This window comes from Miniopterus natalensis, chromosome 20, assembly GCF_054644295.1.
Source record: "Miniopterus natalensis isolate mMinNat1 chromosome 20, mMinNat1.hap1, whole genome shotgun sequence".
NCBI classification, from domain to species: domain Eukaryota; kingdom Metazoa; phylum Chordata; class Mammalia; order Chiroptera; family Miniopteridae; genus Miniopterus; species Miniopterus natalensis.
The window spans coordinates 6160457-6167173 of NC_142100.1; positions in this window are offsets into that span (position 1 = coordinate 6160457).

The following is a 6717-nucleotide window of genomic DNA, read 5'->3' on the forward strand; positions in this document are numbered from 1 at the left end:
TAATATAAAATATACCTGCAGCCTCAAAGCCTAAAAAACGTATTTACTGACCTAGGCCCAATGGAATGAGAAGAGAAGTTTGAAAAATACAATGACCAGATACCCCTCACTCAAGGGTAGAGGAGTTGGAGCACTCAACTCCTCAATAATTTCTGCAGCTTGATTCCCCTCACTTAAGCACAACCATAACAAGAGTGACGCACATTTATTCATAGATGTATATGTCATTTTTTTTATTGTTTTCCGTCTTAGGGTTTACTGTAGCATACTTACGGGTAATAACATGGAAAAGAGACCCGGAGAGGAAGCTGCTGTCCTCTGACTGCCTTTTCTAAAACACCTTTCTCTACCTTCGTCACACGTTGACCTGGCCTTCTGAAGGAGTGGACATTAACCTCTTTTGTGCACTCAGCTTCTGGGAGCCCCCCAGCTCTGCCGTTATCTGGATAAGTGATCCGGGTCTGGGCATTTGCTCTTCCCGTGCTTGTTTCTCATCTGCACCCCGGGCGAATTTTCTCCTCTTAGTGTGTTTTAGGTCACAGTTCTCTGGGGAGCCTCGGGTCCTCTCTCAGCCATTGGGCTTCTCAAGACTTCCTTCCAATCAAACTTATAACCAGTGGCTGTTTATGGTTTGGGGATTTAGCAGAAAGGGGTTAAAGTTCTTCAGTTGATATTACGGCGTGGCTAGCGCCTCTGGCCAGGGCCCTGAGTTGGAGTTAAGAGGCTTGGTTCTTCTTGGCTTTCTAGGTAGACCAGGGCTGATCCCTGACCTTCCGTGACTCTGTCTCCTTCACAGGGATGGGACACAGATAACTTGATCTACTAGACCCTGCTCTTTGAAAATTAAAATACCAAGGAAATGGTAGGTTCCGATGATGGAGTTTCCAGGTTCCTCGGGCTCATTATAAAAATCGTGGCTTGTCAAGGAAACAGATTTTCAGGCCCTTTAACCATCTTAATACCATCAGAGCTACTCCTCCCTTCTTCCTTCATTGTTCCTTTTGACCACCCTCTTCCCACCCACACCGGACCCTCTCCTGCTCCTGCTCACAATTACCCACCCGTCTGCTCTCCAGCTGGCACAGACATTTATCGGTCTTTCACTCCATCGGCCACTCGGCTCGATCAATCATGAGGATACCAATTTATTTCTCCATCAGCTAACCACTCACCTATTCATTCACATGCTCTATCTCCCACTTATCTGATTCTTACTCCATCTGTACATCCGTGCACCTCCCCAATGTGACTGCTCCCATCTATTTATTGAAACCACCCATCCATTCCTCACCTGTCAGTCCATCTACCAATCATCCTTCATCTAGCCTTTGGCAGGCATGCCTATTTACCAAGACACTTCAAGGTAATGACAATCTTCCTGTCATCTTTCCTTTCAGCAAGGGAGGCTTCATCTAGTTATTCTTAAGTACCACAGCTAAACAATTGGATTCTTTTTTATTATTATTTTCACCTGAAATATACCCTATTAAAAACATATACATAGCAGAGTTCTTTAGGAAATATATTCAAGGCATTCTTGTTGCTATTAAGATGTATTACAGTTGGAAGACGATGGCAGAGGGTGAGAATTGGGAGTGAAGTGGAAATCCTCAGATGATCACAGGTCGATGCTCAACTTTCTAACACGAGGCATGAGATGAGCCTAACAGATGACTGAAGAGACGGGCAGGAGAGAGCTCATTGGCATCTACCTCTTTTTTTAAATTTTATTTGATTTTCTGTTAAATAAGTTATTTGTTTTGATAAAAATTAGGGAGTGTAACTAATTGGTACCAAACTCTATGTTTACTATTGAAAACCAAAACCCTAAAGCTACAAAAAAGACTATCTTCTTTTAGCATGTTCATCCGGTCATTAGGAATTTGTTTCTTACATTTTCCCATTTATTCATGTATTCATGCATCACATTTAGTGAGGAACATCCCTTAAGGAGCTCACAGCCCTATAAAAAGAAGCATTGCAGTATAATTCCTCAAGTATTCGGATAAAGCTGTGAGAAAATGAATACGTGGGGAGAAAATACTGGAAAATGACTGGAAGCTTCTTTATTTTCTCCACTCCCCTCTGGGGTAAGAAAAGCTGGGATGTAGACAGTTAATACAGACAGTGGATATGGTGAACAGACATATTACTACGAAAATAGGTGTGGTACCAGGACTATGGCACATGCACTGTCCATGTGTTTGTTGATGTAGTGAGTGCACATGAGCTGGACAGGTGAGTGCCATGAAAGGAGCTATAAGCATAAATGGCCAAAGGGCCACACTGCGCAACTGGAGATGAAGGAGACACAAGAACTCCTAGGGAAACAGGGGTCACTTCTAGAAAGTCACATCTGGTCAGGAGAGCAAGGTTCATCTTTACACAGGGTTGCTGAGCATATTACCTTTCAGTGGCTCTCAAAGCCTTTCTGATGGGGGAAAAAGAAACGGGTGGCTGGGGCCTGGGCAGAGTAGAAACTTAAAGGGTGAGAAGCCGAAGCTAATTGCGGGCTTGCTGAATACTGTCCCCTAACATGAGTCTCTCCAGATAAGATTTGACTACGGTTCTGTGATTCAGCTCCAAGTAAGTGTTTAACAGCACCTCCTATGTCAAAAATAAGAATATTTATAGTTTTTACCTCTCCATTATTTGTTATAGCCTATAAGACGTACTTCCTTTTATTTAGTGAAGTCCTTTTGGCAAGTATTTTCTCTTCAGAGATCTAGTGTGATGTAGTCTGGGGAAATTTATTCTTAAATTCTGACATAACAAGTCATGAGGTATGTTGCCTTCAACCAGTGTCTATCCTGTCTGAACTTCAGCCTCATCTTTGTGAAAACAATGGTAAAAACACCCACCTCAGAAGACTGGTTGTGAGAATTATTAAGTATAAAGAAGTCAGGATGTTAACAGAGTACCTGGCACATACACCTTACAAGATAAGATTAGATTTTTTCTCCTATTTCTTCTTCAGCCTTCTATCCAGGCCCTCACTTTCCCGAGCATGATATAATTTCAACTATGTTTGCCTCTTTCAAAAAACGAAGAAAATATATTTTCTGTATTATTTTCATTGAAATTTAAAAAGAAGAAACACATTGTTGAGTTCTGGATTGTTAAGGATGAAAGCTTAGAAAACTGGGAAGATTTTTGGTAGACCACCACAGAAATGCTGAGAAAATAGAGTAGGTCTTAATTTCCAATCTAATAAACATGTACGTGGTAGCTGATATATGACAAGTACCGAGGACAAACACAAAACTGTCTAACTTCAAGGAAGCCCCAGTCCAGTGGGAGATTTAAAGTTACAGCCCAGCCTGGCAGGTGTTGCTCAAGGCCAGAGGCGCCCGGGAGACGGCACATAGCCAGACCGCAGGGCTCAAGGAAGACCTGCAGAAGATAAAGTGCCTGAGCGGAGTCCTGAAGGAGCCGAAGGAATTAGCCAGGGAAAGGGAGGGAAGAAGAGGGGAGAGAAATGGCAACAGCAGAGCGAGGCCAAGATTGTGCCAGGACGCAAGCGGGAGGGCAGAGGCGCACGGCAGGAGAGAAGGCCCAGGGGGTAGGCAAGAGCGACATCCTTAACACTTTACGGGAAACGCTGAGATGCTGGGATTTGCCCTAAAATAGATACGACAGACATCAAAGGGCCTAACCAGAAGAGCGGCTAGGCAGAAGCCACAGGTGAGAGAGATCACCGGGGTAGGGGGTTCGATTAATGGGCATTGCTCAAACTGGCAAGGGGAGCATGCTAAGGAAAAGTGAAATAATTCAGGTGAAAAAATGATTAGCAGCAATAAGAAGTAGCAGGGAAATTGGAATAATGTTCAGAGGGTAGGTCGAGTGGGAAGGAAGAGCTGCAGGGGCTGATGGAGATGCGGGGAATGGTCCAGGCTCCCGATTTTGCCATCTGGAGGGAGGATGGTATCGTTCTGTGATTTTGAAGACTAGGGAAGATTAGGGCTCCATCCGTTTCTGATACATCTTTTCAAACATCCTGAGCACTCCCAGGTGGAGGGGTTTAAGCGCCATCAGCGTTCTGCCGAGTCATGTAATTATATCCGTCATCATCCGCAAGGGGGGCCTGATTTCCTTCCTCCGCCCCCCATTTCAGCGACGGCGCCCCAGCTCCTGTGCCGTGTGCAAGTCATTTCTCATCTTCGCTTCCTCCGCGTCTTGGGCTTATCTTACGAAGGGGCTGTTTTCACTGCTTGTCTTGATGGCAGGTAGAGCGCAGTCCTTGGGTCTGCAGTCAGGGAGTAACTGCCAGGGGCCTGGGCGGGAAGGGGAGCCTGGCACAGCTGTCCCACCACCCAGGTGGGATGTGGCACTTCTCGGGGTCTAACACCAGGGCCAAACCGCCATTCGCGGCGTGGTGAGAGAATGGCTGGGCTCCGAGAATGTTCGGACGTGTTTTATTACAATCCACCTGCTTTGTTACAGCAAGGCAAGTCCTCTCTGTGTTCTTACCGTATAATATGATGTTCACTTGCTTGTGGACAAATTTTAGAAACATTCTTTAGACTTCCAAACCTCATTGGAGAGCTGTGTCTGACTAAGAAGAATCCATTCCACTTGAATGATTCATGAATATAGATATACTCCTAGCTTTGTTCAGTTTTCCCCCATAATCCCAGAGAAGCCTTCCTAAAACTAGGGAAGCCTGAGTTGCAGCCGGGAGCCATGGTATGTGGCGGCCTCTCAAGGCGACAGGATTTTCCAGGGGACCCGTCAGGGCACACCAACGCAGAGCCACAGGAGTGCGAGCCCACGTGTGCCCGCTGCTCCGAGGTGAGGCAGGAGGACCTGCGAGCGAGGGGGAGCTGAGTGGAAACCCTGGTCCCGCCACATACCCGCTGCGTGCTGGGAGTGTGCGGCGCAGTCTCCCCCAGCCTCAGTTTGCTCACCTGCGAAGTGGGGTTAATTGCTCACCCACGACACTGCGGTGAGGTGTGTAGCAGAAGGCAGGGCACGAGCACCTGGCCAGCTCCCGGGATGCAGATGCTGGGTGCAGACAGGCAGCCAATGAGTTAATTCCTTGTCATCACCCTCAGCTCTGCCTCCTCCCTTTCCCAACCACCCCCACGCCTGCCACGCATGACCGTCTAGAAAGCATCGTGTAAGAGACGACTCTGCTCTGGCACCACACTCTCAGGTTTGCTGTTGGAGTCACATGAGATTAAAATGTGTTGAGTGCCTAGCAAAGTGCCCAGCTTCTAAGGGTTTTATAATACTCACTTCCTCCTAGCCTCCCGGCCCGTGTCTCGGTACAGTCTGCAGGGTGTAGAAACCAGCTCCAAAGGTGGAGTGGTCGCCTCCTTACGCCCTGGCCCTGGGGCCCTGCGGGGTGTGTAGGTGCTCTCTGGGTTGGCCTCCCGAGGGGAGGGAGAAGGGAGGCTGGGCTCGGCCCACGGAGCCGGCGTCTCTTGCTCTTACTTGTATTCCCTGCGCAGGGGGTTTGCAAGGCCTGTTGCTCTGGTTACAAGACCAAGTCAGATTCCGCCTCTTTGTCGGTAAAGGTCTTGGGGGGATCGGCTTGTTAGACAAAGAGCAGCAGCCGCATGGCCCAGTCGGCCAGGGCAGTAAGGAGACTCCCTGGAGTCCTCAGCCACAGAGGCACCAGTTCCCTCGGTGACGCGAGTCTCCCTCTCAGTGCTATCCAGGCAGGGGACAGACAGCCTGATTTCTCCACTTGGTGTGACAGGGCTCCCGGACCTGCATCAGTGTGCTTGTGTGTGTGTCCCTTGATGTCAGTTCCTCATCGCAGGCTTCCCTGCTGGCCCTGCCTCGCTCTCTCCGGCACTGATCTCTGTTTTGTGGGTAACACAGGCCCTCTCCAACCTGCCCCTTCCCTCCTCTTAATTCTCACCTTAAGGATCTTGAAACTGAGGAGGGAGAGAGTAGCCCTGGAAGTGGAAGGTGACATGGGGGAAGTGTGTGTAAAATTTCTGTCTTGTGAATATTCTCTTTCGTTTAGCGCAGTGAAGTCCACAGGCTGACACACATTAGCAGACCCATTCTTTGCGCAATAGCAAATGACAACAGCTATGTGTGTCCAGGGAAAGCAGCAGGTGAGGGTGGGAGCTGAGCAAGGGTCAAAAGCTGCTAACATTTGTATGTTCATTGAAATCGTGCATGTAGCCAGGAGCTTTCACAGGTACTAGTTCATATAACATTGGAAACAACCTCAGAAGTGAGGTGTGACCCTCACTGGAGCTCAGAGGACACTGCTAGAGATTGGCAGGGGCGCGAATCCAGTACAAGTCGGTCTGCTTCCATTCTGCATGCTTTTCCTAGTTCCACACCAAACCAGCTGATGTTCTCAGGGTTGACCTCATGCTCCAAAACATACTGAGTCTCTATTTACAGAACACAAGAGCAGGTCCTGTGAGTGCCCTGTGAGTCTGCCTTCTTTGTGAGCTTCCACAAAGGAAGGTGGTGATGTGTGGAGGGTGATGGGGTCTATCTCTTGGAAAAAAATGCCACCAGGGATCTCCTGGCTCCAGGGGTCAGCTATAGGGAATGGCTGAGCTCTTTAGCACTTACCCTTCCCACTTTCCCACTGAAAACAAACCCCTGGTATTATTGGCTTTTGAGTATCTGACCCTAAACTATGCATGAGTCTGAGAGCCTGGGGGAAGCGACAGAGAGGAGGGAACAGTAAATCCTACAAAGAAGCAAGCAGAGGAAAGAATTTAATTCCAGGTTTTAAGCACC